The sequence below is a fragment of the Triturus cristatus genome, chromosome 6 (assembly GCF_964204655.1).
Source record: "Triturus cristatus chromosome 6, aTriCri1.1, whole genome shotgun sequence".
Classification (NCBI taxonomy): domain Eukaryota; kingdom Metazoa; phylum Chordata; class Amphibia; order Caudata; family Salamandridae; genus Triturus; species Triturus cristatus.
In genome coordinates, this window is record NC_140589.1 from 1,556,429,146 (window position 1) to 1,556,453,090 (window position 23,945).

At 41.5% G+C, this 23,945-nt stretch overlaps 1 long non-coding RNA gene across 1 annotated transcript in view; it reads right to left on the bottom strand.

Moving 5' to 3' along the window:
• The window catches only part of LOC146821661 (uncharacterized), a 79,385-nt gene that overhangs the window by 19,851 nt on the left and 35,589 nt on the right, over positions 1-23,945 (bottom strand). Inside the window, exon 2 of the long non-coding RNA XR_014962751.1 lies at positions 19,720-19,801. This is a non-coding gene — a long non-coding RNA (uncharacterized LOC146821661). The remainder of the gene's footprint in view (positions 1-19,719; positions 19,802-23,945) is intronic.

The window sequence follows — 23,945 nt, forward strand, 5'->3', positions numbered from 1 at the left end:
TGCGCATTAAAGCTGATAAGATTGGCAGGAGAGGTTCAAATGATGGTGCTGTGCAACTAATAATTAGTTTATTTATATATGTATGTATTTTTATAGGCCCTGATGAAGTTCTGAGGCAAGGACACACTGCTTTGGTTGGGCCATTGGAAATGTATATGGAACAATTTCAATATGAATCAATAAATTGCAAAAATCTAGGGCATGAACACTTTTTCACTTGGATGAATTGTAAATGGAATGACTCCTGATCATCAGTATTTGAATATCAAATTAACTATCATTTGATGATGGAATAACATTTGAGATATTGATTTTGCACTCCCATGTCTCTGATATGATCACCTTATGTGATCTGGGGTTTGATGGCAGTCAAATCTCTGGGAGTGGGAAACTTTGGTGAATAAGTAGATACTAACATGTGCAGTGTATTGGTGCCACAACTGCCTTTTGAGTTTGATTAACTACACAACTTAGGCCTTACCTACCTGAACAGTTGCATCTCCTTCCACGAACCATCCAGACACCTCTGCTCTGCAGGAGTACTCCTAACACACATCCGATGCTTACACAGAACCAGATCAGGAGGGCGATCACTCTCTTACATCGCTACTAAAGCATGGAACAACAACTCATACCACATCAGAGCCTGCTCCTCTCTTATTAAATTCTGCAAGAAGCTGAAGACCTGTCTTTTCAATTAACTAACCTACCATAGGCAGGGCTAGGCACACACCTTTTCAGTGCCAGTATGCCATCAGGATGGGGATGGTTTGTTTTACAAATACTCATAACATAACATAATTTTAATGGTTCACTGTGACAAGGCTTGTGGTTATTACATGAGGTGGATACTCACCCCCCTCAACTAATACCCACATTTCGTACAGATTGCAATCGTTCAGATCTACATGAGGTCTACAGTCCTTACTGTGGAGGTAGAGATGGACAAATACTTTTTGAAGAACTTACAAGTGGGCCATCCACTTCCAATCCATCAACACCAAAATGCTCATTACCTGTACCCTAAAGGGAATGTAGGACCCAATGAAGATGCAGAGGGTCCAATTTTAAAACAGTGCATATGGCTTCCAACAATATCTAAAATCAAAGGTTCAGTGTTTTATGCCACTACCAAAACAATATGATTATTGTGGTATAATTTGCAAAAGCTTTAACTCGTTCTTAGTACTCAAGGAGAGTGCTGGTCAAACTCTAAAGAATATGCCAATCATTTTTTCATTTAAGATACAGCAATATTTTTACTATGACACACCAATCATTTTTCAACCAGATTCTTTTTGGCACAGAATACAAATCCCTGATGTCATGCCATAGCAGAATATGCCCATTATGTTGGCAAATGATAAAACCCAGGACCATCCTTCTGTGCCAGATTAGACATTTATAAGAGAATGTGGCAACTTTCCTTGCTTTAGTCTCTCTCTTTTCTCCTAAGGTGTTTTCCTTTGTCTTACTTCATCTGACATACCTTCTCCTCCCTCTCTTCTTTTCTCCCTTGTAGACTTTCAGTCTGTTTTCTCTCTCTTTCCTTCTGTATCCCTAACATTTCCCTTTTTGTCTGTCTCACCTTCCTCGCTATGTCTCCCCACTCTCTTCCTCTGCCCTTCTTTCTTTCTCCTGCCCTGTTTTCTCTCCTCTCCTTGCTTGTCACCCTCCTCCATCTTTATTTTCTTTTTTTCTCTGTCACTCATCTTGCTGTCACATATTTCCTTGTCACTTCTCTTTCTCTGCCTCTCGGAGCAGCCAATTAGCTGTCTCCATATCTTTTTCACAACCCTTTTCCTCTTTCTAGCACATGTCTCTCTGCAGTGTCTTCTTCCTCACCTCTGGCCTTCTCTTCTTTCCCTGACCATCTTTCCTCTCCCCCTTATCTAAATCGCTGTCTGTGGTCTCTATTGTTTGTATCTCTTTTCTTTCACTTTCTGTCTGCATGCTAAGTGACAGCCTGTGGTCTTGTGCTACAGCAACAACAACTCCTTTTGTAGGTTTGCTCCTCTTTGCTTGAACTGCCTTTTGCTAATGCTTTTACAAGTTATACAAGGCCAGAATAGGAAGTGAAGTCTAGTGGTGTGGGGTGTTTCCATTACATGAGCAGTCTCATGTAGCTTCTGATGATTGTGCAATCCATTGTTCACAGAGTTTTCTGATTTTCCTATGCCTACGCACTAGCATAGTTTTCATCAAAAGCTCGCAATATGTCCTTGTGATTGCCAATACTTCCCTGGGAGTGGTAGTTGGTGCAGAAAATCAATATGTGTTTTTTTGCGAGTTAACTTGATGGAATAGCATACGTTTCGCTCCATCTTGCTAGGCCTCATATACATGCATTTACATTTGGTCTTTTCGATTGTAAGGTGGTGCACTACAATGCAGTGCATTTGCAGGGATTAGTGAGAATGAATCATAAGTGTGTTAATGCTTTCTTCAGAAATTGTGACCAGTTGTCGTTTTTGCTCAAAAAATGTATTGATGTATTGTGCCACATATAAGATTACAGCATGATATAGCTTGATTCATTATTAAAGATTTAATTTATTGGATTATATGTATGTTGTAGAACTAATATATTTTAAAGAGAAATGTTAAGTTAGCATGGTTGAGGGCCTTAAGCTTACCGTCGAGACAGGTAATTGTAATGTGAAAGTTGATTTTATGTATATTTTTCTCCTTTGCAGGTGCGGACCAAAGGCATTTTTAGTCAGTGGAAAGCACATTGTATGTCTGAGAGAGTGAGGTGAGGAAGAGCTGGCAAGGCCAAATGTTTTTAATGAAGAACAAAGGGAGTGTTACCAGTTGGTACTATCAGACGATGGGAGGAACCAAGGACTCCTCTGAAGCGGAGACTGGAAAATGGGAATAGTGTTTAAGGTGCCAAGTTCTTGTCAGGGAACTGAAAAACATATTATGGTGTGTATGAGGTAATGTTTTCTTGAATGTTCTTTGTGTATTTCAATTAGTGAACCCACCTTGGGTTTAGTCAGATTCCCTTTTGGTTTGGAGAGGTAGAGACCTCTCTTGACAGCTCTGATTGTGTGACTTTGTGCTATACAAGCTTCTTTACCTATAGAGCTTCTACAGAGGTGTGATGTTGACACCTTTCTAGCTACCTTGATTCAATAGGGTTTCCCCTATTTCTAGGTTAGTGTAGGGTTTAGTAGATGCTGCAAACCTTTTCCATGTATGCAGAGATGGATCAAAACCATCCAACGAGTCATCAAATTATTTTCCTTATTTTCTGTATCACGGCTACTGAGATACTTATATGTTCTTTACTGTTGAGGACCAACATTGTAAGACGCTTTTTCTCCCTTTAGTTATTGTATACTTTTATACTATGTTTTTAGGATTGATTTAAAACGGTCTGGCTTTGAGTTTGTAATAAACCTTCTGCAACACTTTACTGACTCTGACTTTCATTGTGTGCTCATAATGATCACATTGTACTTTAAGATTTGATTTGTCATTAACCCCTCTTCTTCTCAGGCTCCTACAAAGGTCTATTGACAAGACGTGAATTTTGAGGAAGTGGCCCAGAATGTCCTCATTGACAACTGTTTTCCATATGACTTTGAAACTGTATGGATGTTGAGTACCTTATTTCTCTGGTTAAGACTTAAAATTGTCCCAGCATGCCCTTATTTTAGGTGAAACCCCACATGTGAAAAACTTTGTAAATTATGACAGGTAATTTTTGTAATTTGTAAGACACAAAGAAGTTTACAAGAGAGCATCTTTGTAACTATTGCTGCACAAACTGCCGGAATACTTTGAGCTTGAATCTCGGCAGAATACCTATGATTGACCCATCTCTAACTGAAGCAGGTGGATCGAAGGTTTGGCGACAGGGTACTCAGTCACATTTGTGACAGAGTACCCGATCAACGAAAGTGTCATTCGGTTTGTATGACATCAGACTATCTAACATAACAATGAAAATGGTATGTCCTACATATTCTTAATAAAAATATTGCCTTATTGGAGTTTATCACAGAAAATGTACACAAATGGAAATATATTTTTGTAAAGGATATGTAAGCTACAATATGTGTGTGGCCCTATGTGTAATCATTAGTGCTTTATACTTCATTCTCTGCCTAACTGGCAACCAATGCAGTTGCTCCAAACCTTTCTGGATAGATTGTCTTTTGGGAATATTCAGAACCAAAATGAGCTGCCGCATTTTGTGCTCATTGCAGCCTGTTTAGTACTTTCATGGGTACACCTAAGTACAATACATTGGCATAATTCAGCCAGCAGCTATTAAGCATGCATAATGTGCTTCTGTGTCACTACTAGGAGCAATGCAAGCATCCTTTTCAAAGATTTAAGCAAGGAGAAAAAGATGGCCGCAGTAGACTGCACCTGTGGTTGAAATGATAATTTCATGTCCTATTGTACACCCAAATTTCTGGCTAGTCATGATGGAGTTGGAGGTATCCCCAGTTCAGATGGCCATAAGCTCTTTATATCCAATGATAAAGAGTTCCCAAATACCAAAATTTCAGATTTGCTCCAGTTCAGTTGCAGACAACTAGTATGCATTCGCATTTCTACAGCTCAGAGACACCCCTGGAAGTTACCAATTGTTGTGCCATCCAGTTGTTGGAATGGAAGCATCAACTGAGTGTAGTCTGCTTTGGATGCTATGTTGTAACCCCACGGCTGAATTTCTGAGGTCAATGGGTCCATATATACATTAACCAGGGAACGGCTGAGAGCTGCACCCTCAGGGATGCCACATCTTCTCTCTCTAAAACAGAGGTGCGTCTTTCTATTTTGTTTCAGTTTTTAGAACCCACCCTGTGCAATTCACCTTGAACTTCTGTTAACCTTGGGAGTAACACAGAGGTACTGAAAGGAAATGTGGGATTTCCATTGATTCCAATGCAAACAATGGGAGCAGAATGGAGCCAAAAGGATCCCTGAGAGGATGTTTTGCTGTCGTGCTACAGAGAGCTTTAGCTGTCTTTCACAGATAGCATAACATACAAGACTACACAGAGGGGACTTTGGGTCTTCCTTTGCTCACAACTGGATGGCTTTCCTGTCTATTTCAAATCCCTGCTCCTGATTTGATGGCTTTCCTCCCAATTCTTTGCTTGCCTGACCAGGTGAGCATTTAGGTGTCACACTACTTTTTGATTGGCTGAGCTTGGTCTTTCAGTAGCGATGTCGGGAAACCTTTTCTTCTTTTGCATATATGTTCAGCAGCAGTTGACCTTTAGTATTGGACAGGCGCACATGCCCCTTTCTCTTTACCATGTGTATGCATCTGATTGCAGAGACATCACTCTTCTGCCTTTCCTTTCTCACTTTCCCCAACTGCATTTGCCCCATCTCTTCATCCCTGATGCTCCTGCTTTCCTCCTAGTTCCTTTTCCCCCACACACTCCCGCTTTTGCTAAGGTTATATCCGCTGAGCCTCCTCCCCCATGCTTCCTCATCCCTGGTGCTCCCTCTCTCACTTACCACTCCCTCTTTCTCCTATTATCTCTGCCCTGCCAACTCAGGAGTTCAGCAGAGGAACTGTGCCCAGAGAGCGGTGAGAGGTGGCAGGTAGATCTAATCCAATTTTGATTCAGCCACAACACCCAAGTGGAATTTTGAATGCTAAAATAAAAACTGGAGGTGTGATATGTAGAAATAATTAATGATAAGCAACTAATGAGCATGCTGCGTTTGTGCCTGTTTTGCGCGATCAGTGTATTGTTATGCATGTTTGAAATATGGAAGGGAGATATAACAATAATAATAATAACTTGGAAGAATAATTTTGCACAGCATGATGTTTTACAACCTTCTGTCCTGCTAGTTATAGCACAGTTAGCCAGATAGCATACCGTGCCGACTGATTGATGGCCTCCAGTTGGGTTATGGAAATTGCAGTTGTGCCCTCCCCTGTAGGTGTTACTTGCGTTCTTATAATGCTGACAATACTCTGCTTTCTTGTTCTTTCTGCAGTGTGCTCTTTCCTTAGGTAAAGAGAAAATGGTACAGGCTAGTTGCTAAGTGCTGACCTGGTCATTCTGTGCCTTCTCTCGGCTCTTTTCCTTACCCGTGCAGTATGATGTAATGTGCCTGCTTTAACTGTGTGCAGTTTCTGTTTTCCTGTCATTTGGCTACATTGCTGTATTGATTGGTGAACTCGAGGTTATGGCTGTGGGGAAGGGTTGAAATAAAAATAAGAAATGATGGGCCAGATGTACGACCCTTTTTTGCGGCCGCAAACGAGAGATCCCCCCGTTTGCGACCGCAACAAAGGGGGATGGCATGTACAAATGCTATTTTGTGAGTCACTGACTCGCAAAATAGCATTTGCCTCTCCCGCTATTAGGAAGGGGAATCCCTTCCTAATAGCGAGCCACCATGCCATGTACAATTGTTTTGCGACTGTATTTGCTGCTGCAAAATACTTGCAGTTTACCACCTACTTCAAGTAGGTGGCAAACCAATCACAAACGGAAAGGGGTCCTCAGGGGCCCCCTTCCCCTTTGTGAGTATGTTATAAAATATTTTTAAGAACAGGCAGTATCCCTGGGACCACTGCCTGCCCTTAAAATAATTAAACTTATTTAAAAGCAGTCCCAGACATGGTGGTCTGCTGACCCAAGCAGGCCACCATCCCTGAGAGTGCTAGCCATTCCTAATGGGGTCGCAAATGGCGAGAGCCTATTTAATATTTATGAGGCATGCAATTTATGACCCCATTAGGAATCGCTAACAGTGTCTGAGACACTGTTATACATTCCAATTTGCGAGTCGCAAATTGTGATTCGCAAATGAGACGCAATTTGCAAGTTGCAAATTAGTGGGTCGTACATCTGGTCCCATATCTTTAAGCCGTCAAGTTTTTTTTTAGGGCTTGAATCGGATATAGCATGTTTGAGATTGGGGTTCCATATTGTGGTTTAGGGTAAATTTCAACATTAAGCTTGGTTCTTTGTCCCAGACCGAGGAGTCAGCCATATTGAATGCAACTTGTACAAGGGGTGCCCTCGAGTTGCAGGCGCTCTCCTGAATGTTGTCAACAGGTTTGACCTCCTTAATGCTTGCGAAGCCATTGATCCACCTTACCGCTCAAAAGCAACTTTTGTCAGAAGTGGCTATGGGTCCATATTGACTATATTTTTGCATCTATGTTCCTTAGGAAATGGATCACATATAGAGGCACTATTTTCACTGCACTGAGTGAGCATAATCCCTTATGGTTAGGCTTTGGCTAGCCCAAGGATAAGGCTAGGCCGGGTGGAATCCCCCTCTTCTTCTTTATCAGTTAAGGCCCGGGGCCTTCGCCTAGTCTGGAGGAACATGGACCAAGGGGTGATGCTGAAAAACCTGTCTACTAATCATATTGACATTATTCATAATTGTCTAACTTACCTGGCTGTTCCATGTCTAATGGCCAATAACTTTGTCCGGCTGGGGGCTGCCATTACTGGCCTATTTATGAAACCTGTCAGGCCAGCAGTAATCGGGGTAAACTGGTTTGACCCCTCCTGCAGAAAGCCTTCTACAACTCTGCGTAGGACCCTAAAGGAGATGCCTTGAGACCGTAAAACAATCAAAGAACACAGAGAGGTGTACAAAAGAGCTTTGAAAAACAGGCATAAAGAAAAAAAAATGGAGCTCTGGGGAGGTTGGTACAATCATGTAGGAAAAAGGACTCTATGTCCTTCTGGCGGGTCATCAAGGATGTCAGTTCCTTGGGATCTAGTGACAACTCATCCTTTACAACTATCAGCCCAGAGGCTTGAGAGGGCCACTTTCAAGCTTTATATAATTCTGACATGCAGCTGGTGTCTCAGAAGGCTGAGGTTGCCTACCCAATCTCCATTACATTTACTCTGGAAGAGGTCTGTGAGGCCATCACTAAGTCTCCATCTAATAAGGCCCCAGGCCCAGACGGGGTCCCTATGGACATGTAATAGTCTGCGCCGGAACTGTGGGCCCCATTGCTTTGCAATTGATTTAATGCCTTTATTCACTGCGGTCTTTCAGACTCATGGCATAGAGTCACCATTGTCCCCATTTTAAAAAAAGGTGATCGCAGTCCCCCAGTTGTTACCTTCCAATATCTCTGTTGTACTCCTCTATAAAAATTGCCAGGAGAGTTGAATTGGACCGTTTGTTGACCTGGGTCGCTGAGTCTATAACACTGCCATGAGGGGTGGGGCACGGGGAGCAGTGTCTTAATTTACACCTGTTTATTAGCAAGTATACCATTGTCAAGCAGGGCTCCATCTGCCTGGCCTTCGTGGACCTATCTAGTGCCCTGAACAGCGTGGCTAGGTCCAGGCTGTGGGACCTGTTGAGTGATCTAGGGTTGGACCCCTGGCTAGTTCAATTCCTTCATGCACTTCATTTTGACTTATCAGCTTCTGTTAGGTACAGCCCTGCTGGCTAGAACACCCCCAGTTTAACGCTGGGGTAGAGCATCCCTCAGGGTTATGTATTGGCCCCCATACTCTTCCTGCTATATTTCAATGGCCTTGTGGAGACTCCACAGTGGAAAGTATAGTTCCTCTCTGGCGGACATACCTATGGTGGGCAGGAATAAAGTTCCTCCGTTGCTTTACGCGGATGACGTGGTCATAATGGGCAGAATGCAGATGAGTCTAAACACCCTTTCCCAGAAATGTGAGTTTTAATGCGTTCCCTGGGCCTAACTACCAACCGCTCTAAAACTTACACCACGTCCTGTGTGCCCAAATCTACGAAACAAAGAAGTGTTTATGTTCAAGGCCATCAGGTAGCTTCCACACAGGAGTTTTCTTATCTGGGGGTAGTTCTTGATGCCAAAGGCAATTAGGGCCCCTGTAAGCATAAAACAGTCCAGTGGTTCTCAGGTGCTACTGGTTTCATTTATAGTTTAGCCTTGTGCATTGGTAAAAAGCCCATGGGTCCCTTGTTGAAAGTATTTAGGAGCAAATGTCTCCTCATCCTCACCTATGGGGAGGCATTTGGGGCAATCCCAGCATCTCTGCCCTCCAGATCGGAGACAAAAGGTTTCTGCGTCGACTTCTGGATGTTCCTTCATCATGTGCCTAATATATTGTTCATCAAGGACTCTATTAAATTGGCCCCTTTGGTACCCAGGTGTGCCATTTGGGTGAACAAGCATGCAGGCCTGAACAGGAAGGTGATTCTTGATTGCCTTGCCAGTGATAGAGGCCTAGATATCCCATGGCTGACTTATGCTAAACAGGAAATGCTCGATTTGGGGTGCCCGACCTCTTTTTGCCCCCCTGAGTATTAACCAAAGCAGATTTATCTTGGGTCAATACTGTGTTTATAACCAGGAATAGACTGGGCAGAGAGGAACTTGAAGTAGCCAAAATTTCTGTTAAGGAATATATTAGTCTACAATCTACTTCCCATATGGAGCCATACTTGACCTGGATAGACACCACATTGGACAGAGTCCTGTTTACTAGATTTAGGCTGGCGTAGTTAGGTGGCAACAAAGCTTACCATTTGGTCAATTCAATTGCACCAATGTGTTAATTTGTCCCTGTGATGAGTTTGCTCCATTTTACTTTGTTTGTAAATAGTATAGGGCCTACTCCATAACGTTGTCAGTCCCATGAATTTGATCCTGTGATATAAGAAGCTGTGCAGAGGCCTTGACGTACCTGCAAACATTAAATTCTCCCACTCTCTGCTGTTCCATTTTTTTCCTTCTTAAAATGTGCTCTCAGTTGCAGACAACAAAGGGCTTTCTGATAGTTTGCTACTGTACTTCTTGGCACTTTGCACATGTTTTTATTCTGAGTATTTTATTGTGCATTTATATTTCACTAATGATTAATTGTGTTTTATTGCCGAAATAAATATTACAAAACAAATGACAGAAAATAATACAGTTTATAATAAACATGCAGAATTAACATTGAACATAAGTTCTAGGTTGTTCTAGAGTCTCATTCCGATGGTTCTTTTTAGTAGCATGAAAGTGTAGAGGGGAGAAAAATTATTAGAAAACCAGTCAATCAGCCAGTAATTCTTTTGGATACATAATGATTCCCGGACAACTACTTAAGGTTAGTTAGTTTACACAATGCCAAGAATGACTGAACATAAAGACACCTCAACACAAAGGTATAGAAATACATAGGAATAAGCATGAACCCAAATCTGCACATCCAGTTTAGACAATGCAGCAAAAACAGCATCATTAATTCAAGAAGTAGAATACAGAAAATCAGGAAGCATGAGCCCAATTTTCGTTGCATCAAGGGTTTGTGAGTGAAAAGCATAAATCTATCCCTACTCTATCTCAAAGGTAACATCCCTAAATAAGCATTATCAGAAAGAAGGGTAAAAGGTGTCACCATGTGGAGCCTCCCTAAGATGTCTCTCCACGACAGGGCTCATTCTAAGATGCTCTCTCTCCGAAGACAAGAAAGGAGTGGCGCACTGTCACTAATTCCAACAAACAGTTATTTACGGGTAGCACTCCCATGTTACAATTTGTCCTTGGTTTCCATGCCTTTTCCTGTGTGAAACACAATGAGCTTCCTTTATCGACTCGAGACACACAATTGTAACTTCTTCTCTCCTTGCCTAGCTTAGTAAAACAAAGACATTACTTTTCCTAAGGAATGCATTCTCCACCTGCAATGGAAACGTGAGAAAGAACTGAATCTGCAATGCACATGAAATACAACTATTAAGCATTAAAGCGAGAGTTTCCGGGGACTTGCATTTTAGGCCTAGGATTTCAACTAACATAAGACATTTCTCTTTCAACAATACAATTTGCATAACCATTATTAGCATTTCAATTATTACATTTACCTACTAATTAGGAACATTGATTTGTCACACTTAATTAATAAATAAATAATGTCAGTTTCATATCATGTTTTTTGCTAGTTACAACTATTTCCTATGTTAATTTTCCATGACATTTATCCATAACCTAAAGCACCTCACATAATTGCGTTAATACATTTCACAATTCTAACACCTCATGTTAACAATAATTGCATAATTATATGTGGATGCATTCTACACTTGATTATGATGCACCCCTACAATGTAAAATGAAATTTGCACTACATCAGTTCCCCCCTCTGATGACGTTAAGTCATCACAAAACCTTTCAACATCCCTGCAGCATAGACCAATCTAAACAGATGTCGTAGCTAGTCTTCTCTTTCTAAACTCCTCCATTTGCTTCAAATTCTCATAATGACTGTCCTGCAGTCTTTCCATCCTTCTCTCTCTTTCCCTTAAGGAGTTCTCTAATGTCTTTCTTTGTACCAGTTGTATGCTCCTATCATTCCTACCAGGACGATGATACAGATGATTACAATCAATATTGGCTTCAAGATGTATCCAAATATTCCACTTCCCAAATTTGCAAACCATTTCCCAACTGCTCCAGATCCCTTTCCAACTTTATCCCAAACTTCCTCAGCTGCCAAGTCCTGTATCTCGCAATGTATGTCAGTGATGTTATTAATATATCTCCTCAGATCTTTACTTCTATCAGGGATATGAGTCCAACACTGTTGGACCTTCAGCATCCAACAGACTCCACCTTCTTTTGCTAATAATATATCTACTGCAAGTCGTTTCTGTATCACCATGGCCCTTATCCAGACCATCTCGCCAACTAGGTGTAACAAGGACTGAGCCGTGTTAACTGATATCTAATCCACAATTGTAGACTGCCTTTTGATCTTGACATCATTGAAAACCAATCCCAAACTAGGTATTATCACTCCAAATATATCTCCTCTCTTGCGCTCAATCCACGTTTTTTTCCATTGATCAACTTCCTTTCCAAACTCTTCAAATCCTCCACATCAGTTTCACATCACGAGTTTCACATGTTAACGTTTTCACTATTTACAACTATTTTCTTAGTTAATTCTCGATGACATTTATCCATAATCTAACGCATGTCACATAATTGCATTAATACACTTTGCAATTCGAACACCAATTGCATGATTATATGTAATTGCGTATTACACATGATTGTGATGCACCCCTACAATATAAAATGAATCAGCGACATCAACATGTAGGCTTTGATGAAAAATAAAGTGCGTTTAAATGAAGAAAAAAAAACAACAATTGGAGTAGGCAACCATATGTATTCTCTAGGCCTGAAAAGCTGACATTACATTGCTTGACCCAAAGCTGACATGACTAAAGAATTCCGACATACTCTAAAATGTTTGTTTTTCTGACCTTCTCGTGGACATGTTTTTCATAATGAATAATAGTTGCATGAATATTTTCATATAACTTTGCAAATGTTTCTACTTACACTATGAATACTGTTAACAAATGATAAAAAGGTGTCTTTAATGTGGTAATGAAGAGTTCATATATGAAGATGCAGCATTCTTAAGGAAAATAACTGGTTGCGTGCTAAATAATTTTCTTTTCGCTATATTGATGATTCAACTTCTACCTAGATTATTGTTTAGCTAATAAATAAGTTTGCTATTTAGAAAGTTAGAAATGTAGTTTCACATGTGGGAAAGTAGATCTGAATGGGCGAATGACTCATAGAAATGTTTAGAAATTATTAAATATAGTTGCAAACTTAGAAACGTTTCACTCAACATTGTTGCCTCAAGACTATTGTATTCTTGGTGAGAAGATGAGGAGTAAGCCTGTTCCCAAGAGAGCATTGAAAGATGGTTCGCTGACTGGAGATGGAATAAACAACATGTTGCAAAACTTAATGAAAGGTGTAGTCAATAATACTGAGTGTTCCTGGAGTAGGTTAACTTCTTTTCCAGACACTTGTCCAGACTCATTTTCCCAGACCCAGACCTTACGTCACGAACACTGAGTCTCTGCTAGGTTTCATGAACCTCTCTTTATTGAGCTGACTTTGATGCTGAAGCTTTATGCTTTTCTCTCACTCTCTCGAATTAGAACTCTTTGTGGGTTCTGGCTGACACCTTTTCCCCGATTATTAGAATAGGTCTTCATTCCTTTATGGAACGTGCTTAATGCAGTTTATTATGACTTATTGATTATTGATTTTGATTATTGCCAAAAGTAATGATTGCTATTTAAGTCTTTATATGATGACTCTAAAAATGATGAATTACTAAAAAGATTGGATTACTGAAACCCTGTAACTCATACCAAACTCATTAAAAACTGAAAATAGATTAATGATTGTGATTATAGTTTATGTGATGTTCAGCTTTTGATCTTCTCAAAAACAACGGCAAAGATACATCACAAACAAATACAAGAGAGAGGTGGAATTAGCTGTGATATAAGTAAATTGAGACCTTTTAAATTAAAAATAATTCCTGTCACTAGAACAGAATTTAGTGGCAGAGGGAAGGTTTCATTACAAGAAAAGGAGCTGGAAATCATAACCCTGAGATAAAGTAAAGCCTGAGTCCCCTAGCTCAGATCACAGAAATTGAAGACTGATATGGTGCCATTTCGAAGGTGGTTCCTGTTATCGAGGTATGAGTATTTATAGGGTTATGTGTCACAATTGTCTTGGTCATTGAGGTTTTTGTTTGAGTATTTGTATAGTATGCATGTTGGATGAACTGGTAATGTTTGTGAAAAAGCTGAAGAAGTTGAAGAGGCTACCTGTAAATGAGATCGATAGTAATGATGAAGTTGAGCATGATTGTCTAGATATCACTGATTTATGCAAAAAGCCAAGGCCAGATATAAAAGATGAACTTTTGGAAGAGCCTGATAATGTAATCTTTGTGGACGACTCATGTCTAAGAAAAAACTAAGGTACCTTGAAAGCAGCTTATGCTGTCTGTACAGTTCACGAGGTTGTAGAAGTTTAATGGCTTCAATATATTACCTCAGCACAAGTCGCAGAACGTATTGCCCTTACACAAGCTTGCAGTCTATCAGCCAAATTGAGAGTGACAATATTTACAGGTAATCAATATGGTTTTGGTGTGGTTCATGTTTTTGAACAGTTATGGCCACAAAGAGGTTTTATGTTTTTATCTGGAACCCCAATTAGAAATGGGGAACTGATTGAGGCACAGCAAAAGCCAACAGAAGTTGCAGTGTTAAAGTTTGCAGCTCCCAGAAGAGACAGTGATTATGTCTCACTTGGAAACAGATTTGCTGATGGAGTTGAACGGTATTCTGCATTTGTGGCCGACACATTTAATGGGACTTACACAAATGAGTCTGAAGAGGGCACTGCTTTTTCGCTGTTGTTGTAAGTAGTGGATACATGGGAAGAGCTTGCAGGAAGATGTTTCAAAGGAAGAACAACAGGTTTGGATTGACATTTGGATTTCAGCAGATGAGAGACCATCCTGGCGATCTATACAAATCCGAAATTGGCATCTGGGCCCCCTACATCAACTCACTTTCAAATGAAATCCTCAAAGGTGCAGATCTACCTCCCAATTGAACCGCGGCTCACATTATTACCATCTTTAAAAAGGGAGACAGAAGCAAACCAAAACATTATGGACCAGACGTCTGCTAGATAATCTTCAAAACATGTTTTGCTCCTAGCTCCTTCTCAAGCACCAGGACTGGCTAGATGAAGCCCAGATCTTGTCTCCTCTTCAGGCTGGGTTTTGGCGCAAGCTCAGAAACCTAGATCAAGTGCTTCAATTTCTTTTTATCGTATGGAAATACATGATTCTTTCTAAAGACCATATTTATGTGGCATTTGTTGATCTTAGGGCATTCTCTAGGGAGTCCTCACTGATCTGGGTGCTTCTCCAGGTATTTTAAACATCGTAATCAGGCTTCACCAATCTAATTGTGTGAGGGTGAGATGAGGCTCTGACTGATCAAATCTCCATACAGAGGGGAGTGCGTCAAGGGTGTGTAATGGCAACTACTCTATTTTCCCTCTTAATTAAAGGTGTAATTGATAAGCTTGATGTGGAGAGGGCTGACGTCCTGAAGCTCTGTGGAAGTAAGATCCCTGCACTCCCCTTCGAGGACGACACCCTTCTCCTCGCTAGAACCCCATCTGGGTTACAAATCCTTCTAAATAAATTTGAGGACTTTTGACTTGCAAGAGGGTAGGAAATCAACACGCAGAAGACCAAACCTATGGCCTTCAGACCCCAGGCTGGGTTTTGGCGCAAGCTCAGAAACCTAGATCAAGTGCTTCAATTTCTTTTTATCGTATGGAAATACATGATTCTTTCTAAAGACCATCTTTATGTGGCATTTGTTGATCTTAGGGCATTCTCTAGGGAGTCCTCACTGATCTGGGTGTTTCTCCAGGTATTTTAAACATCGTAATCAGGCTTCACCAATCTAATTGTGTGAGGGTAAGATGAGGCTCTGACTGATCAAATCTCCATACAGAGGGGAGTGCGTCAAGGGTGTGTAATGGCAACTACTCTATTTTCCCTCTTAATTAAAGGTGTAATTGATAAGCTTGATGTGGAGAGGGCTGACGTCCTGAAGCTCTGTGGAAGTAAGATCCCTGCACTCCCCTTCGAGGACGACACCCTTCTCCTCGCTAGAACCCCATCTGGGTTACAAATCCTTCTAAATAAATTTGAGGACTTTTGACTTGCAAGAGGGTAGGAAATCAACACGCAGAAGACCAAACCTATGGCCTTCAGACCCCAGGCTGGGTTTTGGCGCAAGCTCAGAAACCTAGATCAAGTGCTTCAATTTCTTTTTATCGTATGGAAATACATGATTCTTTCTAAAGACCATCTTTATGTGGCATTTGTTGATCTTAGGGCATTCTCTAGGGAGTCCTCACTGATCTGGGTGTTTCTCCAGGTATTTTAAACATCGTAATCAGGCTTCACCAATCTAATTGTGTGAGGGTAAGATGAGGCTCTGACTGATCAAATCTCCATACAGAGGGGAGTGCGTCAAGGGTGTGTAATGGCAACTACTCTATTTTCCCTCTTAATTAAAGGTGTAATTGATAAGCTTGATGTGGAGAGGGCTGACGTCCTGAAGCTCTGTGGAAGTAAGATCCCTGCACTCCCCTTCGAGGACGACACCCTTCTCCTCGCTAGAACCCCATCTGGGTTACAAATCCTTCTAAATAAATTTGAGGACTTTTGACTTGCAAGAGGGTAGGAAATCAACACGCAGAAGACCAAACCTATGGCCTTCAGACCCCATAGAAGACTTAAGTACCAACCTACCTTAGGATCTACTCCCTTGCAGCTGGTTCAAACTTTCGATTACCTTCGTGATAGGATCTCTAATTCTCTTTCTTGGTCACACCAGATTTTGAAAAGCTATTTGAGGATTCCTCATGCTTTGGCTGTAATTTTAAAAATACACAAAGCTTCCCAATTGCAGGCCATTTCCCACCTCTGAAGATTTATTGAGGCAAAATACAAAAAGCTGCACTTTATGGTGCTGAGCTATTCGGAAATACAAATCTTAAAATGTTAAAATGTAAGGAGCTTACCTTTCTTAAATCCCTGCTCAAATTGTCTCAGTCTACCCCTACCTTACCCATTATCTTGGCTACTACTCACAAAGGTATAGAGCACATCACTGCCTTAAGAACCCTTTTCTATTAAATCAGACTGTGGTCCAATCCCAAACTGTGGACCTGTATAGAAAGGATCTGCTAGACACCAAGAGTCTAGACTCAGATAATAAGATTAAGTGGGTTACCCACCTCAGGGAATGGTCCACAAAAGTGGGGGTCTTTTTTATACCTTCCCTGAGTGTATTACTTTTAATTACAAAGCCATTTTAAAGGAAACCTACTGGGACTTTTTATTAGCCCAGTGGCATCAATCATATAATCTGGGCTCCCTTTCACTCAAACTTTTGTCTTCCAAACCTGTCCCTAAACTTGAGGCTTATCTTGATGAGATCACTTCTTCCCTGACAAACAGCTTATACATCAAATGTATCTTTGGTACTGTCCCATTGATGTCTTTTGCTAGCAAATGGTCCAAGTCCTTTCACTGACAACTGAATGCAAACTGTGTGGGTACAAACATGAGGCTATTGACCATTTTTCAATGTTTTGCCCTTTTGTATTCGGGCCCAAGGAACACATGGATTTGTCTTTTATGCCTCAACTCGGAAATTGACAGATTGCTGGTGGCTCATAGGATGCTTATATCTAATCCTTACCATCCATCAGTAGATTTTTATTCACATGCGGGTCTATACTCCCTAGACTCTGTTCTTCTGATATTCCAATTTCTTGTTAAATCCTTGAAACTTACTGGACTCCTGTATTTCTCACTTCATTAATGTAGCTATAGTAATATTGCTGGACTTTGTGTTGAACTCTGATGCACTTTATTCGACCTTATAAGAGTAGTTGAGTCTCTAACTAACCCATCATCTACAATATGTTGCACTTTAGTTCCTCAACGCCCTCATTGAGCCCCATTCCTTCGTTGGCAATGCAGAAAGACACCTTGGCACTTAGCCTTGCTATTGCGATTTCCACTTTTAGGTACCAAACTCTGTTTCTTTTTCTGGTTGCCACAATTGGACTATTGGCTCCTCGCCAAGTGTAGGTTAGATATACAGTCCCAATTATGATAGTGGTCAGAGCATATAGCGGAACATTAATCAAGGTTTTTATCCTTTTTCTGAACCTTTACTTGAACATGCAATCCTCTTAATTCTGGCACTTTGGGCTCAAGGAAGTTTTAAATTGTATCAGTGTTCATTCCTGTTTCATTGCTTTAATTATTGTTCCAGACTCCTCTGAAAACTAACTGCAGTTTTGGATTTAGTTATATTCCGTCATATTATGTGTTTATGTCAAAAGCATTTTATTGCTTTATGATGCTACATAACCATGTATTTTATTTGATTATTATTTGTCTTTATTCTTAATGTATTCTCATACCGGCAACCCGTGGCTTTTTAATACTGTGTACTTCGTGAATAGTAATTTTTGCTCCGTTCTGTATTTTCCATTTATTGTTGCACTTTTATGGCCTTTCAGTCGAAATAAAGTTTTACTACCCAGGTGTCGATTATCGGTTTCTCTGGAGTCAGATCGTGAGATTAATTTCAATAATGAGGTCCTAAGAATGATTTGTGCAGCATTACAGATTGGAAAGAGGTTACACTGTAGTTATCGACCTGAAGCCTCCGGAATTGTTGAACAGCTCAAAGGAACAATAAAGTTCCGATTGGCGAAAGACTGTGCTTCCACATCATTGATATGGCTTGATGCTTTGCCTTTGGTGTTCATGAGTATCTGATGTATTTCTGACAGGAAGTCTGGATTATCTCCTCATAAGATATTGATGGGATGTGCAATATGATTGCATGCTGTGCCTGCGAGTGCACTCTTTGACATCACAGACGAGATGATACTTGATTACTGTGAAGGATTGGCTGATATGGTATGTTCTGGTTTTCAGCAAGTTGAAGCTGTCACTGCATATCCACGTCAAGAACAGTGCCACAACCTCAGTCCCAGTGACTGGGTGGTAGTCATGAAGCACGTTTGTAAATCATGCTTGGAACTGAGATGGATAGGCCCATTGAAGGTGATTCTCATCATGAACACTGCTGTTATGTGTACCAGAGTACCAAACTGGGTACATGCATCGTACACTCAGGGAGTAAGAAGGCCATATGAAGAGATCGTGTTCCTTGAACCAGAACCAAGAGCACTGGTGACAGAACCATCACAAGTTGGACAAGTACAAAAAGTTATACTGCAAGAGAGACAACAGCAGAGAAAAGAGAGAGGTGAAGAATCATAGACAGTCACACCAATCCAGGTTCCTGTGATTTTACAAAGTGGCATTGAAGTCTCTGAAGAAGAAGAGACAAGACCTCAACCTAAGAAAACAATTCAGACACCACCTGAACAACCAGATGATCCGAGTAAAGGAACAACTACTGGATCAAGAAGAGTCCCCTGCAATGTTGAATGGCGACAAAACTATGCTCAGAAGAAACTGAGATCAAGTGTGTCAGTTGAAAGCATGCTGCCAAAAATTGCTGAGGAGACAGAATCCGGTGGAATAAGTGACACAGAAGAAGGAGATCAACGGACACCAAGGAGATCAAAAAGAGCGAAAGTACATTGTCAGAGGTATTCTGTACCTGTATGGACATACTAGACGAACCAAGTGTTAAATATGCTAGTGGACGACTTGCTTCCTTTGAGATCAGAACTGTATGAGCCACCATGACATCACATTAAAAACATAATTGGTACAAAGTTACTTGAACAAAATTCTGAAAGGAAACCAAAGTTGAGTGACATTAATAAATAGGAGCAACATAAACTGAAAAATAAAATTCCTTTAATTCCTTTTTGTTTTTATTATTATTATTATTATTATTATTATTATTTAAAGAAGATGTCCCTAGGCCCAAGGCTGCTGAAGGAGAGTAGGGATAATTCATTTAGAAGAAGACCGAGTAAGGTTAGGGATGTCTATACAAAGACTGCTGTAAATAAAGCTGAAAGAACTAATTGCAAAAGAAAAATCAAAAATCTGAAGACTAACTGTTGTTTTCTTTCCGCTATATTTTTGCTTAACGATCTGATTGTAGGCAAACATGTGTTTCCTAACCAGTCATAGATGCAAAATTGGTATGGGTATTATATTATTAGGAATAGTGTCAGTGATAACCACAACATTAATAGGGTTTTATTGAACACCAAAGATAGAAAAGCCTATATCTACTCCTGAAACTGCAACATCCACACACACAATAGATGAGAAAAAATTAAAGGAGTCATTAGTGAATTACAATAAATAAGATTATTCTACTAACCTTTATTCTGGATTAGTTCAAGAATGCAGACAGGAATTGGATGCATGGGGATGTTATGTCTGTGCACATTTGCCTTCATCAGCTGCAGAGAAAGTGACATACCACCACATACTTTTGTCATATGTAATCACATAGTATTTTTCAAGCTTTTTATATAGACGAGATTATTTTGAATAATGTATTCAAATTACGACCTTCTTCTTTTACAAGCACCATTATAGAAGAACATGAATTTATGGACACAGCTTGGTATTATTTTAGACCATCCATGCTTATAGACATTGTTGAGGCATCTGAAAACAATTTAACCTGTTTGATGAGACCTTTAGAAAAAGTATTTATCATGTTATTAGAGGGAGAAGTAAAAACATCTCAAATAGTAAAAACAGAGAGGAAGACATTTTGAAAAACATTTTGAAAATCAAAGAAGATGAATTTAATAGGATAAATATTTATCCAACATTAACATTAGACAGGAGACAAAAGGGTAAAAGATGTGTTTACAGAAGGAGAAAAACCAAAGTCGAATAGCCATGTGGGAATCAGTAGTTGTCAACACACATTTGAATTATCGGAGATACATGGCGAATTTTACAGTGAGAAGAAACAGTCATTCCAAGTGTTTATTTTTTTTGTGGACAGGATGCATATTTCCAATTACCAGCTGATTGGGAGGGTATTTGCTATTTAGCTTTGCAGTTTCCTAAGATGTATCCACACACAGACATACATGTCGTGTAAGTGAAAGAATACAATTAATTGGAGATATTTTTTGAGCAATCATCCCGCCAGTAGTAGTGGTCCCGAATGATGAGAAAATTAGAAAACTCTCATTAGTAGAAGACAAACTGGCACCCAGTACTTCTGGAGCTTTATTAGTTGTAAATACATGATTAGTGGCTATTAGATCAATAGTTTTCCAAACCTCTTAGCAGTAGACATGTTGCTCACAGAAAAAAGGCAGAGTCTGCAAGATGCTGAAAACTCAGCATTATTGTAGATACATACCCTGACGAGAGCAAGACAATATTAGAATTCACAAAGAACATTTCTGCACAGAAACTTAAATTAGATTCATTAGAAACCACTAGTGTTTCAGGAAGCTTAGGAAAGGGAGTTACTGCCATAGGCAATTGGTTTACAACAACATGAGGAGCAATTATTAAAGCTATATTAGTACCATACTAATGTTTGGTGTTCGTTTATAACCTTATTAGGATTTTACAAAGGGATCAAAAGTTGAATACAAATCAGAGAAAGACACATGCAGATAAAGAGAGAATTAGAATTAAATGATCAAATCAATTTCTAATATAAAAGGTTGAAGGAATCTGAGAGTTTAAAAAGAAAGAAAGAGGAAGGACTCAACTGAGGATGAGAGTGAAATCGATGTGATGGTTAGATAACCATCAGGAGGGGTAATTGGGGAAGCATTTGATTAAAATTAAGAAAATAATACAGTTCATAATAAATATGCATAATTAACATGTAGGCTTTAATCAAAAATAAAGTGTGTTTGAATGCAAAAACAAAATTGCAGTAGACAACCATATCTATAGTCCTGAAAAGCTGAAATGACATTGCTTGACCCAAAGCTGACATGAACAAAGAATGCTGACTTAACCTAACATGTTTGTTTTTCTGACCTTCTCATGGACATGCTTTTCATAATGAATAACAGTTGCGTAAATATTTTCATCAAGCCTTGATAATGTTTCTACTTACACTAAGAACACTGGGGCGGCTGGCCAAACCATCATGCGCAGTGATGGGAGTGCACTACCATTCGCATCAGTGCCTGTCACTACCAGGCCCCGCCCCCAAGACTCAGCAGGAAAGGAAAAATAAAACGAGTGCCCTTTTATTTTTCCCTTCCTGCCGTTTTTGTGGAGATGCCGCTCCTCCGCCATAGTGGAGGAGCCACCGATGTGTAAGGCAGACATCCTTCAACCATGTGCCTATGTTGGTGATAGAAGGAGCATCCCCCTCTGGCTCAGAGCCAGCCGCAAAAAAATAAAACAATATTTCATTACCATTTTTTTTTAAGCTGCTGGCTCAGCAAGTGTGTGCATAGAGGGGCAGGCCCAGGCATGAGAGGGGAGGAGGAGGAGTGCTACGTGCACTCCCTAAGTGCTTAGGTGTGTTTGGCCAGCCTTCTCAGGCCAACCACAACACACATGAGCACTTAGGTTTCTCTAACCCTGCTGTATTGAACAGCCGGTTTAAAGAAATCCCATAGACTCCCTGACCTGAGCGGAGCTACTTTCTAGCCCGCTCAGGCCAATCCCCACGCTGCAAAGAATCGGTGACAAAGTCACAGTGTCTGTTTTGACAAGGAAGTCCCAGCACCAAGGCGCGACATGGGAGGCGGCCAGCAGCAGGTAAGTTTAACTTTTTAAAAACATTTTATTATTATTATGGTCTCTTGTCCACCCTTCCCCCGCGCCCCCTCCCACACTCTACCCCAACCCCCACCCCACCACTTTGTTATGTAGCGGCCACCACTGGGTGAGAGGCAGCAGTTTGTGCACCAGAGCAGGAATGTGGCATATCTTCTTTAATATATTGCATTCCTGCCCTCTCCCTTTCACGCAGCGCAGCAAGGAGTCTTGCTGCTTTGCGTTGAGTGAAATGTTGATAAATATGGCCCAAAGAGTCTCCTTCATCCGTTGTAGCCAACGATTGTTAAAAATAAGGACAATAACATGACATGACAGCATGTGTACTGTCCTTGGTTGTAGTGGCCTAAGTACACGTCTCTGCAACCCTCTCTCTCAGAAGACTGTCCCTACTCTCCATGGCCAGACTGGGAATGCAAACCGGCCTTGACAATTGAGTCGGACGGGCCGCGGGGTGGGATGTGTGTGGAAAACACTGCAGCTGCTTTTGTTACAGTGGGACGATGTCACAGCTATGCTACAAAACCGACCCCCAGCAACAAAAACGGCCCCCATAGGTCCAAAACCATCCCCCACCCTGGTGGCCCACTGGGGCAACGCCAGGTGCCTGCTACGGCCAGTCTGGCCCTGCTACTCTCACGCCACCGTCCACCAAAGGCGTCACAAGTAGGTTACTCTGCTAATTATAAGGAGCAGTGCGCACGTGACCCCTGTCCAGTTAACCTCCAGAGGCTCGCATGCGCGCGCATGCGCAGTGCCCACGAGTCCTGCAGCGAAGGGGTTACAGAAGCACCACGCATCACTGGCGGCAGGAGGGGTGGCAGCACCCGTGCCCGGCGTGCAGCGAGCAGCACCGAGACCGCCCGAGGCCATGCACCGGCGCGCCTAGAGACCCTGGGCAAGAAAGGCCGCCTTGCAGAAGATAGCATGCCAGTGTGCAACCTTTGGTGCCAGCTGCGAGGTGAGCAGCCCGAGGGTCAGGGCATGGGGAGGGGGAGTGAGGAGGTCAGCGTGTGCCACTGCAGAGTGAACCCGAGGGAAGGTGAGCCATTGGACGAGTGTGTGGGGAGCCCTGGGGAGGAGGGCAGATCAGGCGTAGGAATGTATCCCAGCCCGTGGGGGTGAGGAGCCGGGGGCGTGGGGAAGTAACTGCGCCGAGGGGGAAGACAAAATCCCTTTCTCAGCGTCTCTGCACCCACGTGACTCGGGGCCACGCCCACCCACGTAGCCACGCCCACTCCTCTATCCCCTCTTTATCATGCTCACTACTCGACAGCGCAGCGGTCGAGCGCAGCGGGCACACCATCAGCACGCCGAAGACACGCCAAAGACTAGCCCGTCTGTGCCCGTCTGTGCCCGTCCGTGCCAGGACGGGGCACGAGGCAGAGGCTCCTACTCCAACTACACCCTCTAGGCTGGTAAGAACGTCCTCTGCTTTGAAAGCGTTGCGCCCCAACCTCAATCTGAAGTGCTCTTTGTTCAACCTTCACAAAGTTGGAATTCATGTGTGTTCCGAATGTAATCTATCCACCACCGTTTACCAACCCCACCCCGATCCATCTAGGAGACACAGGAAATGCAAACTGCTACGTAAAAACGTGCCGCCAACATACGTTTTTTACAGCACAAACTGTCGATCATTGCCCAAACACAAGCATGATATCTTCAATCTCCTTGCAGAAAAAAGTCCTAGCGCAGTTTTTTTAACTGAGACATGGCTGCATGACAGCGCCGGCCCGGATGTTGCTATTGCCCTCCCCGATAACTATGCCATTGTCAGAATAGATAGGGAAAATCAAGTAGGGGGTGGGATTGCTATCATTTTTA